The 16,784-nt window shown below is 33.5% G+C and overlaps 1 long non-coding RNA gene across 7 annotated transcripts in view; it reads left to right on the plus strand.

Moving 5' to 3' along the window:
* Positions 1–16,784, plus strand: part of LOC106997627 (uncharacterized) — a 277,093-nt gene that overhangs the window by 70,051 nt on the left and 190,258 nt on the right. The gene's annotated exons all lie outside the window — the stretch shown is intronic.

Below are 16,784 nucleotides of genomic sequence, written 5' to 3' on the forward strand. Positions count from 1 at the left end.
ATGTTTATATATTATATTTTATATAATATATGAATGTGTATATTTACACATTGTTTTCTGGTGCACCTAAATTGTATTGCATTTCACTTCAAACATAACCTATACTTCAAGTACATATATGATAATCCATATTTATATGTGGATTCATATATGAATCCATATTCATATTTTTATATTTTTACATATTCTTACATATTACATTTTTCATCTGTATACTATATTTCAAGTGTATATGTACACATACATGTATTATACATTTGTGTCTATATATACATATAGACACATACATGTATGTTCTTACAAATCTGGGTATTCTTTGGAGTTCTTGTAAATTTATTTGCCATGCCAAATTTGGTTTAAATTACAGATATACTTCTGCGTTATTTCTGTTAAATGTGGGTACTTGATCAGGTTGATTTAAACGTACTACTAAGGAAAGGGAATCTATAAATGATTTGTTGAGAACTACATGACAAACATTCTTTGGGAATCAATAATTCAAGAAATAAAAGATACAAAAGTGACTGTTAATAGTTTTTCCTAAATATTCTAATCAAAGTTTAGAGTCAATGATAGCTTTTCCTGATAAAAAATGATATTTCTTAATATTTACATGTATCCAATATTGTACCTCAACAGTCTTTTTAATTCCCTTTCTCTTAGACTTGATTTAAAATATCTTCTTTTATATTATATAAAATTAGCATCCCAAAAATAAGTGATTAAATATAAAGCCTCATGGTAAAATCTTGATTGTGTGATAATGTGGGTTATTAATATACACATTAAGTTTTCTTATATTTCTACCTCCAGAAGATCTTTGCTAGTCATATAAAAAGTCTGATCCCTTAAATTACCACAGAGAAGTATATTTTTACTCGAGTGAAATAGTTTTTTTTTTTCTGTAATTACTTCTAAAACTGGGCATTCTATTTTTCTCTCAAAGTTAGAAAGGTAAACATTTTTGCTTGGAGAGTAGTGAAAGTTGGAAACTAGGGAGAAAATGAAGCCAAAGACAATTTCTGTATTAGACACAGTGGGCACAGTTTGTCCAGAGCTCATGAAACTTCTAGGGAGTACAGAAAATGTTTTAATGTATTTATCATAAAAGCATATTTTATTTTGGAGAAAATAATTCAATATCTTAATCTACTCAGCTTTATATCAACATAGCTGTAAAGTTAAATGGCCCATGAATATCTTTTTTTTTTTTTTTTTTTTTTTTTTTTTTGAGACGGAGTCTCGCTCTGTCGCCCAGGCTGGAGTGCAGTGGCCGGATCTCTGCTCACTGCAAGCTCCGCCTCCCGGGTTCACGCCATTCTCCTGCCTCAGCCTCCGGAGTAGCTGGGACTACAGGCGCCCGCCACCTCGCCCGGCTAGTTTTTTGTATTTTTTTTTTTTAGTAGAGACAGGGTTTCACCGTGTTAGCCAGGATGGTCTCGATCTCCTGACCTCGTGATCCGCCCATCTCGGCCTCCCAAAGTACTGGGATTACAGGCTTGAGCCACCGCGCCCGGCTTTGGTGAAGTCCATACAGTAGAATGCAATCAGTATATGTGAACAAACAGGAATTAGATGATAAGGGGTTACTGTCTCAGAACTACATTTCTTGCAGACAGAGTAAAATGCATGACAAGATTTATCCCATGAACATATCACGAACATTTGTAAGTCTACAAAGGTGGCTGAGTGAATACTTATGGTAGAAAATGCCTTCTCCTGAATGGACTGATTTACTGGTTGCTGTGCAATAGATTTTCCTTGGGGGTTGATTGGCGGCCCCCACCCCCACCATGTATTGGATAAAAATAAAACCAGAAAAAAAGTGGTATCACATTTTTTTCTGTGTTTTCCATCCTGTAGGTTTATTAACAAATGCTATGCAACTATTTAGAGAGAGTCACTTTTCTTCAGTGGCTATTTTGGGTAATTTTCCCACACCTAGGTACTTCTGTCTATCAAATCTTCTTATAAAGCCATATTATCAGGCAGAAGTGGAGTTGTTTAAAAAAAATGAACCACTAGAAATACACTCTTAAATTCAGTTACAACAGAGAGTAAAATGAGAGGAAGAAAAGATCAAGAGAATTTTGGGGAAAATGTCATTTATACTCCCCTGCCCATATTTTTTTTCTATACTCTGTGTCTTAAGTGATAATTTTAATAAAAATATCTATCTAGAATTTTTAATTTTAGTGTCATAATTGAGCAGAAATTTAGAGGGAACCTCTACTTGATAAAAATTAGACCCGCATTAGACACAGTTTTTGAAGACTTGCTGTGATGGCCAATTTTATGCATCAAGTTGGATAGGCTGTGGTTCTGGGTTGTTTGGTCTAACATTAGTCTAGATGTTGTGAAGGTATTTTGTTAGATGTAATTAATACTTAGAATAAGTAGACTTTAAAATGAATTGATCGCCGGGCACGGTGGCTCAAGCCTGTAATCCCAGCACTTTGGGAGGCCGAGACGGGCGGATCACGAGGTCAGGAGTTCGAGACCATCCTGGCTAACACGGTGAAACCCCGTCTCTACTAAAAAATACAAAAAACTAGCCGGGCGAGGTGGCAGGCGCCTGTAGTCCCGGCTACTCGGGAGGCTGAGGCAGGAGAATGGCGTAAAAACCCGGGAGGCAGAGCTTGCAGTGAGCTGAGATCCGGCCACTGCACTCCAGCCTGGGCGACACAGCGAGACTCCGTCTCAAAAAAAAAAAAAAAAAAAAAAAAAATAATAATAATAAAATGAATTGATCTCCATAATGTGGGTGGGCTTCATCAAATCAGTTGAAGACCTTAAGAAAAAGACTGAGGTCATCTGATAAAAAAGAAATTCTGCCTCAAGAGTGCAACATAGAAGCCCTGACTGAGTTCCCAGCCTGCTGTCCTATCCTGTGAATTTCAGACTAAAGACCGTAACATCAACTGTCCCTTGAACTTCCAGCCTGACCCACATTTCAGAATTTCCAGTTTCTATAAATGGATAAACTACTTAATTGAAAAATCTCTCTCTGTTCTCTCAAATGAATGGGTAAATAGATAAATTTAAAAAACAGCTTTATTAAAATATAATTCACATATTATACAATTCACTTATTTAAGGTGTAAAATCTAATGGTTTTTAGTTTGTTTACAGTTTTAGTTTGTAACCATTACCACAATCAATTATAGAACATTTTCATGACCCCCCAAAAAACTTCATAGCCATTAACAGTCATTCCCCACCCACCCGCCCACCACATATACGTCCTACACCCTCTGACTCCAGGCAATCGTTTATCTACTTTCGTCTCCATTCATTTCCCTGTTCTGGACATCAGAATATATTTATTTTATCAAGCTATAATTATATATCCTTTGATCAACATCTCTCCATACCCCTTCACCAACAACATCCTCTGTAACCACCCAAGCCAAAAGTAACCATCTTTCTACTCTCTACTATTATGAGATCAACATTTTTAGATTCCACATATGAAGGAGATCAGGGGATATTTGTCATTCTTTTTCTTGTTTATTTCATTTAACATAATGTTCTTTGGATTCATTCACACTGTTGCAAATGACAATATTTTATTATTTTTATGTCTTAAATACTATTCCTCCATTAATGGGCACTTAGTTTGGTCATTATCTTGACTATTGTGAATAGTGCTGCAATAAACATGGGAGTACAGATGTCTATTTGCCATATTAATTTTATTTCCTTCAGATATATATTTGGTAGCTGGATTCCTAGATTATGCGATAGTTTTATTTTTAATTTTTATAGGTATTTTCATACTGCTTTTCATCATGGTGGTACTAGTTTACGTTTCCATCAACATGGATGAGGGTTTCCATTTATCCACATCCTTCCTAATTCTTGTTATCTTCGTCTTTTTGACGATAGCTATTCTAACAGGTGTGAGATGATAGTTTAATGTGGTTTTGATTTGCATTTTCCTAATAATTAGTGATAATGAGCATTTTTTCATTTACCATTTACATGTCTTGAGAAATATCTATTCAGGTCATTTGCATATTTTCAAATAGGGTTATTTATTTTCTTGCTGTTGAGTTGTTTGAGTTATTTATATCTTTTGAAAATTAACCCCTTATCACGTATGTCCTCCCCATTCTGTAGATTGTCTTTTCACTTGTTGACTGTTTCCTTTGCTGTGCAGATAGATAGATCTTCCCTATTGTCGTTTATTGTTTCTTTTATTCTAGAGAAAAAAGAAATCTAATATACTTGCTGCTCTGAAAAAAAAAAATCTAAAAACGTTATCCAGGAAACACCCTCACTATCCAAAAATAAATAAATTAATTAAAAGTACAAAGAATTAATATGAGCTAGGGGCATTGTGAAACAACATTGGAATCTGTAAGATCAGGAGTTGGGTTTGGTTTCCAGAGCCTGATCAGGACCACAGAGGTAGGTAGCCAGAATAGATGGGAGCCAGAGACTCCAGCAGACACTGAGTAGGGTGGAGGTGCTTGGGAGTGGATTCCAGTGGTAGGGTTCCTGAACTTCTGAACTTGAACTTCCTTCTTGAAGCAAAACTCTCAAATAAACTATAATGGTTCTGGGTTGAGGTTATTCTCAAACTTCTATTATTATTGTAATAAACTCATGTAGTTAGTTGTTCCTATATAAATCTCATAATACAGTACATAAATGAACATGAAGAAATGAGCAAACAGAATAATATTCAGAAAGCTAAAAGGCCAGCAGTCATAAGGAGAATCAATGAAATACACAAGTAACAGATGTAGCCACAACAGTCTGTATATGCTGGAAAATCCTATTTTAAATATATATAATAGCTGTATACAAAATGTTTAAAGATATACTGGCTGCATTTAAATATAAGCATATACTGAGTAATAATCAGAATTAACAGACAGATGGAAAGAAAAACATTCCTGAAATAAGAAGTATAAATATAAAATATATGAAAAGTACAAGAAAACTGCTACTAGATAGATGAAATTACACATTGGACATCATTTTAAAGATAATTTTTGAAGAATATTTTGATGAAATGAGTCAAACTCTGTAAAATATTTGAAGAGATCTATTCTGAGCCAAATATGAGTGACCATGGCCCATGACACAGCCCTCAGGAGGTCCCAAGAACATGTCCCCAAGATAGCCGGGGCGCAGCTTGGTTTTATACATTGTAGGAAGGCATGAAACATCAATCAAATACATTTAGGAGATACATTGATTTGGTCCAGAAAGGCAGGACAACTTGAAGGGAGGGAAGGGTTCCAGGATATAGGTAAATTTAAACATTTAAACTAGAGGTTACAGGCTATTGGCAAATTTAAAAATTTTCTGGTTGGTAATTGGTTGGGGTTTTCTAAAGACCTGGGATCAATAGAAAGGAATGTTTGTGATAAGAGATTGCGGAGACAAAAGTTTTACTATGCAGACGAAGCTTTTAGCTAGCAGGCTTCAGAGATAATATATTGCAAAATGTTTCTTATCAGACTTAAAGTCTGTGTTGATGTTAATTCTGGAGAGGTATAATGAGACATGTTCAACCCCCACTTCCCTTCATGGTCTGAACCAGTCTTTCATGTTATGTTTTAAGAGACCTGACCGAGGAAGAAGTCCATCCAGATGGCTGGGGGTTCCTTAGAATTTTATTTTTGGTTTATACGTATATACACAAAGAGGTAACCCAGAAAGCTGCATAGAAAGACAAGGGAATGGACAATGCAAAAGTGATAAAATACATGAACATGAAAATGTGTAAGTGCATAATCAGAGTCTAGGAGGAAGAGATTAGAGAAAATAGAGTAGAAGCAATATTCATAGAGGTGATGTCTGAGAATTTCCAGAACTGATGAAAGTAATGATTCCACAAATACAGGAAGCATAGAATGTACCAATCAAGACAAATTTTTAAAAGAGGGTACAAAGTTTAAGTTAGTAAAGATGAATACATCCTAGAAATCTGCACATAGTGGCATTTATACTGTATTGTATACTTAAAAATTTGCTTAGAGGGTAGATATAATGTTAAATGTTATTCTCAAAAATAATAATAATAGTAAAAAGAAGAGTGTGAATCCTGAAAATTGGAGACTGCTTTCAGGTAATTTATAAAGTTATTTTGCTAAGTTTGAGGACATGCACCTGTGACATAGTCTCAGGAGGTCCTGATGACATGTGCCAAGATGGTCAGGGCACAGTTTGGTTTTATACATTCTAGGAAGACATCACACATCAATCAGTATATGCAAGATGATCACTAGTTTGGTCTGGAATAGCAGGACAACTTTGAAGCAAAGGAGGGAAGACTCAAAGCAGTGAAGGGATTTCCAGGTCATAGGTAGTTAAGAGACAAATGGTTTTATTCTTTTGAGTTTTTGATTAGCCTCTTCCAATGAGGCAAGTAGATATGTATTTATTTCAGTGACAGACGGGTGGCTTTGAATAGAATGGGAGGCAGGTTGGCCCTAAGCAGTAGTGATTTGGAGGCCCCAAGATTTATTTTTCTTTCACATATCCCTGCTTTTCTTTTTTAAAATCTTTTGGGGAAAATATCTTAGAAAAAATGAGTCTCTGGTCTCAGGTTTCATCTCATCTCTCATTGCTAGCTAGAATGGTTTAATCCTAAACGGTTAGGTCCCGACTAATTAGTAAAGCTCATTTTTAGCAGGTTGTGAAGTCTCATGTCATATGTAGAGAAAATAGGGGGATGAAAGGAGAAAAATAACAAACATAAGAATAATCCTGGAAAATTGATATAGGCCACATTACTGTGAAGTCCATACATCAGTAGGCAGGTATGAAAGTGGCTTATGTATGTAAATAGGTTGTTGTTATTTTTTCTGAAGTTTAAGTTGTCTATCCAGGGCTTTATAAAAGCACAGTTTAGTTTTCAGTGATTTCAAATTAGGAAAAATGAGGTTTCTCTTCAGGAAAATAAAGAAGAAAAATAAGAATTTTTAGAGACTTGTAGGCAGGAAAAACTAGAATTCAGCCCAAACTGTAAAAAATAATAGAAATTGAAAATCATTAGAAAAGACTAGACTGTAACAACAGGTGACCTATAGTTTTGAAATATAATATTTCTCTCCCCAGTTTCACATTTTTACTAAAGACAAATTATGGTAGATCTGGTTTGTTTTATCAGATTTAGCCTAAATATTTGTATACAGTGCAACAAGAATAATTATTTTTACATAGTCGTTTCAATTGGCTTTGATGGAACTGTGTTCAATAGGAGGAATCTCAGGTAAGACTTTTCAAAAGACTAACCCAGTCATGGATTTGAGCCATCAAATACCTATGACTTGGGTGATACTCTCCCCTTGAGGTTCCAAGATAACCTTGAGGCTCCTGGGCCTGTCATAAAGTGACATTCATTACCTACCACAGGGGCTGTGTAGGCAAAGGTATGAGGCCAGTTTTTATTTTTTCCATGGGGAACTTTAATTGGCTCTATAAGGCAAGTTTGATTCTTTAAAGGAGGGTGCATCGTTTCAGTCAAAATCTTGGTAAAATAACCAGTTTCTTCAATTGTGTCCTCTTACAAGTGAAAACAGATTGCACTTGTGCAAATATCTGTATTGTTATAGATTAAGAATACTCTCAAATAGTTTTCAAATCTTGGAGAAATCAGGTAGAGAGAAACAGATATGCTCCAAATTTTTTTCTTAAGAATATACCTTACTTAACTGCTGAAAGCTCTAAATAGCTTAAAATAAAAGTTTTCCTGACTCTGAAAAACTAAACAAAGGATCAGAAATATTTTAAGAAAAAAAGTTAAAAAGATTACTTTAGTGTTCTACCAGTTTAGTTTATGCAGTTAACCCCTCTTCTGCTTGATATTCATGAACATTTCAGCTCTCCATAAGACTGCTGAAATGTTTTTCCTCTGTTCTAATTTCACAGTCTCCAAATTATCAGAAACCTGAAATTAGGAACACATGTTAAAATTCTACAGCTGATTATAAAACCACCTTCTAAGGAAGACCAAAACAAGACAATTGTCCATAGATGACAAAAGATTTTAGGACAGCCACAACTAAAAACACAATTGACAGAGAAATTTGTTACCTCTGTGGCACAAAATAATTTCATATAACCATTATAATTATTCCTAATTGTATACATTAAGTCATATCAGAATTATAGGAGTTTCCTGTGATTTTGGAACACATACCAATAACATTTATACAAATACAATCCAAAGAAAACCAAACACCATTTCATATTTGACAATGTTTCCTGTATAATATTTCTACCTAATAAGGCAACTTGTGTCATTTTTGGACTTTAGCAAAACTCATATCTTAAAGGATTAGGTCAGAAAGAGACATAATTTATCATTTATGATTTTGGAAAGTTTGTCAAATATCAAAGGTTTAAAGCATTTGGTATCACAAAATAGGATCAGAGGTCATTGTAAAATCAGTCATTCATTTAACCAAAGTGATAATTCAGGGATTTCAAAAGAAAAAGAAAAAAGGGCAAAAACCTTCATTCTTTGAGAGAGTAGTCTTATTTTCCAAACAATAAACCCTAATAAAAATAGCATAAACCCAATTACATTTATTTTTCAAAATTTTATTAACAATCTATAAAATTTTAATCTTGGCTATAAGATATAACTTCCACTAACCTTTTATAACCCTATAATCTTTATCAAGAAGTCAGTTAACGCTTCAATAAAATCTAATCTGACACAGGAGCTCATATTCTGGTCTTGCATTAGTGTGCCTTTGACATTCATGATTAATTTATAGAGAAACTGAACCTATTTTATCTTTCAAAAATTGGTGTTTATATTCTCACTTGCCCACCTCTTCTGCGATAGCCCCTGGGTCTTGAGGAGTTGACTAGCTTAAATTTCTGGTCTTGTGTCTTGGGAATGCATTTTATTCCAATTGGCATCCTCTACTGGGCATGAAGATGAGGCTTAAGTTGCTGTCAGGGTTTCAGATTTCTCAGGACTTGATGTCCTTTTTAGACCCAGGAGTTAAAACCCTGTAACTCAATGTCACAAGAAATTTTAAAAGCACATACACAAAGATTCACTAATGTAATAACGTTAATTAAAATAAAAAATGTCATGTCAGTTTTTTCGAAGCAAACTAAGACTTAATAATAATGTCATAGGAATTGTTTTGATAAAACATAAATCTTTTAGGCCAGTTAGCAAAAGAAACGACCTTCTGCGCTGCACAGAAGATTAAGTTGGCAGAAAATGTTTCCTTTAGGCCTTTAAGAAAATATTATTAGTATCAGGCCACTACAACAGGACTCCAGAAAAAAAATTATATGAGCTGAAAATGATTTGGAGAGCATTACTATTTCATGCCCTTTTAAAGGAGAGAGAAAACCAAAAATGGAGAGACACAATAAAAGTTGAACTTTGGGTTAAAAAATAAAATAAAATCTTTTATAATTTCTTAAGACTAAATCAATCTCTTAGGAAAATTTTATTGTTCTAAACAATATTTAGTATATGTGTTTTTTCTACATCAAACCCAATCTCTAAAACCATTTAATTTTCCTTTAATTATAGACAACTTGATCATGTAAGTTATTCTTTGTAAATCCTTTTATTGTGACTTACACAGACCATTCATGACATGCTTGGACTTTCCAGTTTGTCTTGAACATCCCTCTTTCTTAAACAACTGGTCATTTTATTCTAGCTCTAAAATACCATACACAATTCTTTCTCATATAAAATCATTTCTCTTAAAGCTTTCTTACCAAAAAATACCTTTTATTTCTATAACTTTTTTTACTTCTCTCTTATTTCCTGGTTCCTTTTACCATGTTTTTTGCGTATCCTTTAAATAAGCTTTGATTTAGACAAAAAATGTCCACTCTTTTAAAAAGGACTTTTTTTAAAGAAAGAATGTTTTCCTAAAACATATTTTTATTGGAAAATACCCAAATAATGAAATGCCTATTATTTAATTTAATATAACTTTATGTTCTAAATTACGACAAGCTTGTCTACAAGTATTTATCCCATTACATTTACCTAATTTTATTATTTTAATTGTTTACCTAGATTATTTATGAAAAGTGTGATGGTCGAGATTTAAAGTTATAAAACTTCCATTGCAAAATTGTAACTGAGACAGTGGCAAAGATTTGACCTCATTGACTCCATTTTGCTTTTAACCTCCAACCTATCCTTGTTCATTCCTGGGTGTAGGCCAAACTAACTTTTGGAGGAACTTAGTGCATAGTTACCTTTCAAACAAAGGCAATAACAAACCTTACTGCCTGTGGGCTAGACTACCAAAAACCACAAGGTTAAAGTTATGGTAATATTACTAAATTTAAGATGTACCTATTGTTTATTAAACCAATACAATGTCCTTTATTAAACCAATACAATAAATTGTGAAATTTATTAAAAATTTCACAAGCAGAGATCATCTTCTTTCAGGATGAGTTTTAGTTTTGTATCGCCTCTGTCAAATTTTGACACCTTGTAGTACTTGGTAGGGTTAAAAATAAAATTGCTTGATTAACAAATGCAAACATAAGTGTATGCTGGCAAACTCTTGACATTTTTAATATTATTTTATCAATAATTTTAAAGCCAACTTATGAAGATTTTACTTAAGTCATATGAACTTGAAAAGCATTTGACTATTCTTTTTTTTTAGTATCTGATTTAAGCACTTTTATTATTTTAACCCAATTAATTAGAGATATTTTATATATTTTTAGTAGCAAAACATTGCATACACAACACATAACTATATAGACGTGTTGGGCATACTGATAGAAGTACATCTTACAGATTGATAAAGACTTTCTATTTTTTCTTTTTTTTTTTTTCATATCTTACCCTAGGCAGTTGTGAGCTAAACTGCCTTCGATTTGCATATTAAAGGAAACAACTCTTAGATGAAAAATTAGATAGCAAAATTTATATCTCACGATATAGAGAGAAAATGTCTGGTGATGATAGAGGGAGATTAAAGAGGATGTCAAATCAAGCATAAAAGTATAAAAATTTATCACAGGATTGTACAAGGAGAGCAATTTTTTTTAGATAGGGACTACCTATTTTTTTAACTGGATCTCTGAGCTCTGCACAGAGCCCACACTGAATCTTGGGTCTCCAAAAAGGGAGAGTTATTATGAGGCTAGACCATGTGATGCTTTTACAGTGCAATTAAAATATATTGTGTTTAAACAAAGACATTTCTAAGTGTATAAACTGCTATCTTACTTAAAAACCCAAAAGTAGCCTCTGTTGCAATAATGATTTAAGTCAAATAATCAGGTGAAAACAGAGTTCAATGAACTGAGAAGAAAAAAATCTTTTGCTCAAAAAAAAAGAAAAAAAAAAAAGAGAGACAAGGTCATAGGAGAGAAAGAAAACATGAAGGTCTTTTAAATACACAAGGGTGCACATGTACATATAAACACACATCTTGGATATGAGCCTATTAAGCTGGCTTTTAACCATGGAACTTCTTAAAAGAAATCCTTTTAAATCTCATTACCATATTTAAGCTAGGACAAATTCCTGCTCTTTCAGAAGTACCAAGTATCAAACCAGAAAGAGTTTTAGGAAACAAACTTAGGCTGTTGTGGTGGAAAAAAAAAAAAAAAAGAAAGAAAGAAAGAAAGAAAGAAAAAAACAGGACCTCAGCATGGCTTTACAGACATTGCTCTTTCAGTTTGGCCTGGCTAGCAGAAAGGTGGCCTTTTATGTAAATATAATCCCTTAAGTAGTCAAAATAAAAATATGTATTTCTTTTTTTCTTTTGCAGGCTTTTTTCTCCTCCCACCATACCACCTTTTATTTTTGGGGTGGAGGGAATTTAGCCACTTTAGAGGCCTAGTTCCCCATAATTTGGAACTTTCCTTTGGATTTGATCAAGTCAGATAGAGTTGGTCAAACCCAGTGTGAAAAAGATGGAAACAACAACAACAGAAACAAAAAACAATAAAACAGTTAAGTAAAACAAAAACAAATGATTGCACAACTTATGTGATTACTGAGTGTTCTAATGGTAAGGAGAAATTAAGACCATCTGGTTGTCACTTTAACCAAGACAAACTCCAATTCAGTTACTTTCCCAGAGATGGGTCTCTTGCTGTAGACTGCTCTCTACCATTCTAGAAACAGGAAAAAAATTAAAATTGGGTTTTTTTTCTGATTTTTTCTTACTTTTCATGTTGGAAGTACTCAAACTCCATAAAGGAGTTATTTGCCTTCTATCATCATGGAAACAGGAAATCTTGCCTTCTTTGTTGGAAACAAGTAAAACTGCAGAAAAAGAAGAGGTGTACAGCAAAATAAACTTTAGATCTTGACCAACTTTGGGGAAAACAGGGATTATCTGGAGGGGGTGCTCTCAGACCTCAGCAAATTGTCTTATTGGTTTGAGCTATAAAGTCATCTGATGGTGGTATCAAGCACTGTTAGGATATTTATCAAAATCAGGAGTATCTCCACTCAGAATCCCTCTGTGGTTACCAAAATGTGAACTCTGAAAATCTGAGGCAGGTCTCAGTTAATTTAGAAAGCTTATTTTGCTAAGGTTGAGGATGCATGCCTGTGACACAGCCTCAGGAGGTCCTTATGACATGTGCCCGAGGTGGTCAGAGCACAGTTTGGTTTTATGCATTCTAGGGAGACATGACACATCAACATGTGCAAGATTAACATTGCTTCAGTCTGGCATTGGGGGACAACTCAAAGCAAAGTCAGGAAGACTCAAATCAGGGAGGGAACTTCCAGGTCATGGTAGATAAGAGACAAATTGGGTCTCTGGTTGCATTCTTTTGAGTTTTTGATTAGCCTCTCCAAAGGAGGTAATCATGTATGCATTTGTCTCAGTGAGCAGAGTGGTGACTTTGAATAATAGATTGAGAGGCAGGATGGTCTTAAGCAGATCCCAGCTTGAATTTTCCCTTTAGCTTCAGGGAAATTTGGGGGCCCCAAGATTTATTTTTCTTTCACAGGAGGAAACATTTGGAGGTGATGGACATATTTATAGCATAGTTCTTGATAATGGTTCCATGGGTATATATTTATCCCCAAATTCATCAAGTTGTACAGATTACATATGTATAGTTTTTTTATATGTAAATCATATTTTGATAGAGCAGTTCTAAAATATAAATAAATAAAACAAGTCCACACTGTAAAGACGTTCAAGGACCTAAACATCTTGATGGGAGCCAGAGATTAAATATACTTCAATTAGAAAGGAATGACAATTAAGCTAATAGCAGAACCCTCTTCAGCAACAGTTGTAGTCAGAAATAGGCATAGTAACCTTCAATACTAATCACTAAAGATAATATAAATTATTAGAAAGAAAGTATAATTTCAAAATCAATAGAACAAAATGTATATGGGGCTAAAAAGAAAACAATATAATTTTATAAGGAGTAATATCATTATCTTATTCCTCAATCTCTCTTTAATTATTTTGATTGTAATTATCATATTTGTTAACAGAGAGTATACCTGAATTTCAAGTGTACCTGCATCATTGTAGAAGTTTCTTTGTTTTTAAGTGAGATATATAAATGGCAGATAATTATGCCCATTCAAAAAATAACACGTATTATTTTAGACCACAACCTGAAAGTTATGGATATAGTTATTATCTAGTCTAAGGTATTCTATAAAATTAAGGGTTGACATTATGGAAATGATTTTGTTGTCACATCCAAGAAACATTGAGCAAGGCCCAACTGCTAACATTGTGAGAAACACCAGGAACAGAAAGATCAAGGTCCTAGTTCTTATCTTTAAGAAAAAAAGAGGGATGATCCATATTAGCAATCTTATACCACTGTAACAGCAATCTTATTTACCATTATAAATCCATTATAGTGGATCTATAATGGACCATTATACTGTCTTTCTATATACTTTAGGTTTTACTGTACTGGATTTGTACTAGTTAATATATAGTAATTAACAAAACAACTTCAATGATTTATGTCTATATAATAAAACAACAAGTAATCTTTAATTTGGTACATTTTGTTTCTGTGATAACAATTTGTGTTAGAAATTGGATCAAAATCACAATTTCCAGATTGGTTTTTATTTTTGGAAAAAAAAGAACATATTTGAAATATTTGATGAAAGGAAATTTCTTTTAAGTTCATTTTAACCTTTTATCCCCCAAATATTATTTAATATATCCTTCTTAGATAAATTACATCTATCAAAATGAAAAATACAGCACTCTATAATTAAATATTATGAAGCTAATATTTTGAAATTAGACTTTATATTAGAGTCTTGTAGATGTGATTAAAAACAGGTATCATTTATTCAAATTCAATAAATATTTATAGTAAAACAGTGATAAATGCTTTATTTCAGGGAACACTTGTGGCAACTCTCTGAGACAAAGTGAACGCACTCTGTTCACATTTGGGGGACCTGGAATTTCGGGAGGTTGATTTTAAAACACAGGGATAAGAAGTGACAATTAGGTTTTGAATTTCCCTATGTAATTTAAACCCATGCTCTTATTTCCAAAAAAATACATAAAAATGATCAAAAACCACATGAGAAGATACACAACATCACTAGTCGTTAGGAAAATGCAAGTCAAAACTTCAATGTGATATCACCTGACACCCATTAGGATGACTACTATAAAAAACAAACAAACAAAAAACAGAAAGTAACAAGTGTTGCTGAGAATATGGAGAAACTGGACCCCTTAGCACTGTTGGTTGAATGTAAAATGGCACAACCTCTATGAAAAACATTACAGTAGATTCTCAAAAAAGTAAGAGTAGAATTTCCATAATAATCAGCAATTTCCCTTCTAGTTATATACTCCCCAAAATGGAAAACAAGGTCTTTAAGATAGTTGCATATTCATGTTTATAGCAGAATTATTTACAATACCTAAAAATACAGAAATAGTCCAAGTGTCAATGGAGGTATGAATGGAAAGGAAAATGTGAAATATACATACAACAGACTATTCTTTGCCTTAAAAGGAAGGAAACTCTGGCATACACTACCATATGAATGAACCTTGAGGACATTAATGCTAAATGAAATAAGTCAGACACAAAAAGACAACTAAATACTTTATGATTTCACTTATATGAGTTAATAAAGTAGTAAAAGTCATAAAGACAGAATAGTAGCTGCCAGAGACTGGAGGAAGGGGAGAATGGGGAGTCATTGTTTAAAAGATAAAGAGTTTCAGTTTTACAAGATGAAATGGTTAGGGAGATGGATGGTTCTATGACATTATGAATGTTGGGTGATTAATATCGCTGAACTGTATGCTTAAAATGGGAAAGATGGGGGCCGGGCGCAGTGGCTCACGCCTATAATCCCAGCACTTTGGGAGGCCAAGGCGGTCAGATCACAAGGTCGGGAGTTCGAGACCAGCCTGACCAATATGGTGAAACCCTGTCTCTACTAAAAATAGAACAATTAGCCGGGTGTGGTGGTAAGTGCCTGTAATCCTAACTACTCAGGAGGCTGAGGCAGGAGAATTGCTTGAACCTGGAAGGCAGAGGTTGCAGTAAGCTGAGAACACGCCATTGCACTCCAACCTCAGCGACAGAGTGAGACTCCATCTCAGAAAAGAAAAGAAAAGTAAGATGGTAATATATATGTAATACCACAATTAAAAAACTGGAGGAAAGGAAGTATAGCAGAACGATTCTTAATATATATTAATCTATTTTTATGGTTTAAGAATCAGAGATTCTATTATACACATTGGCCAATATATTATGGAATCTTTCTAGTGCTAACCAATAAAGCATTTGTTCTTTTGTATTTTAATTTCTTTAATACCTTCTAAATAAAATAATTGTAATGACATATCATGATAGATGTAAAGGAATTCTATTTCAAATGTCTTAAGACCAAGGACAGTATTTATATTCCTTCTTTTCATTATTAGCAGTGAGCAGAGTTTTGCTTGTAATTGCTACTCAATAAGTATATTCTTAAATATCCTTCGTATATACTGGCCTTCAATTTTATCTATGCTATCTACAACACTAATGACTGTTGGTAGCTGTAAACTGTACAAAGTTACCTTTGAAAGTAGCTCTATTTTATAACAAGTTCCCACTATTTTATTCAGTGGGGCTGTTTTTAAGTAGCTAGTGCAATTTTCTATTTCTATTGCAAACAAATAAAAACACATCTGCAAAATGAATTTGTACAGTTTCTCATGAGCATTCAAAGATTTAAAGCAACATTGTCCTTTTTTTGTTTTGTTTTGTTTTGTTTTGTTTTGTTTTTAAAACATCATAATGCTTTTCACTGGCTGAACTCTATTTTCCTGGACAAAAAAATCAGAAAATCAAGCATTCTAACAAATAGCCTTCTAGTGAGAGAGAGAAAGTGACCCAAACAGACTTACCTATTGCCCTCAAATTTGGAGAACTTCATGTTTTTTAAAATAATGAGATGGCCCTATTGGTTCCTCTTTGAATTCAGACTCCAAGCGTTCTTTTGTGTCTTTTAAATTGAATGTTTAGAGTCAATTTAGTGTGAAGCTCTGAAAATATGCCTGCAGTGCTGGAAAAAGAACATTGCCTTTCTCTACTCAAAAACACACTGATTTAAAATAATTTAAATTCAGGGATAAAAGAAAAGTTTTGGCTTGCCACCTAAGTTTTCCTTCATTGTGTGTTGCTCTTTCTATACTTTCTTCTAGTTTTCCATTGTGTTTACTGTGACTTTGTTTTGCTTGACTATGTCATACTTTTCTCATTTGGTGTTTTCCTTGCTTAGCTTATCTATTCCTTGTTCTATTTCTTTCTCTGTACTCCATTCCCCCAGC

Source organism: Macaca mulatta, chromosome 3 (assembly GCF_049350105.2).
Source record: "Macaca mulatta isolate MMU2019108-1 chromosome 3, T2T-MMU8v2.0, whole genome shotgun sequence".
Lineage (NCBI taxonomy): Eukaryota > Metazoa > Chordata > Mammalia > Primates > Cercopithecidae > Macaca > Macaca mulatta.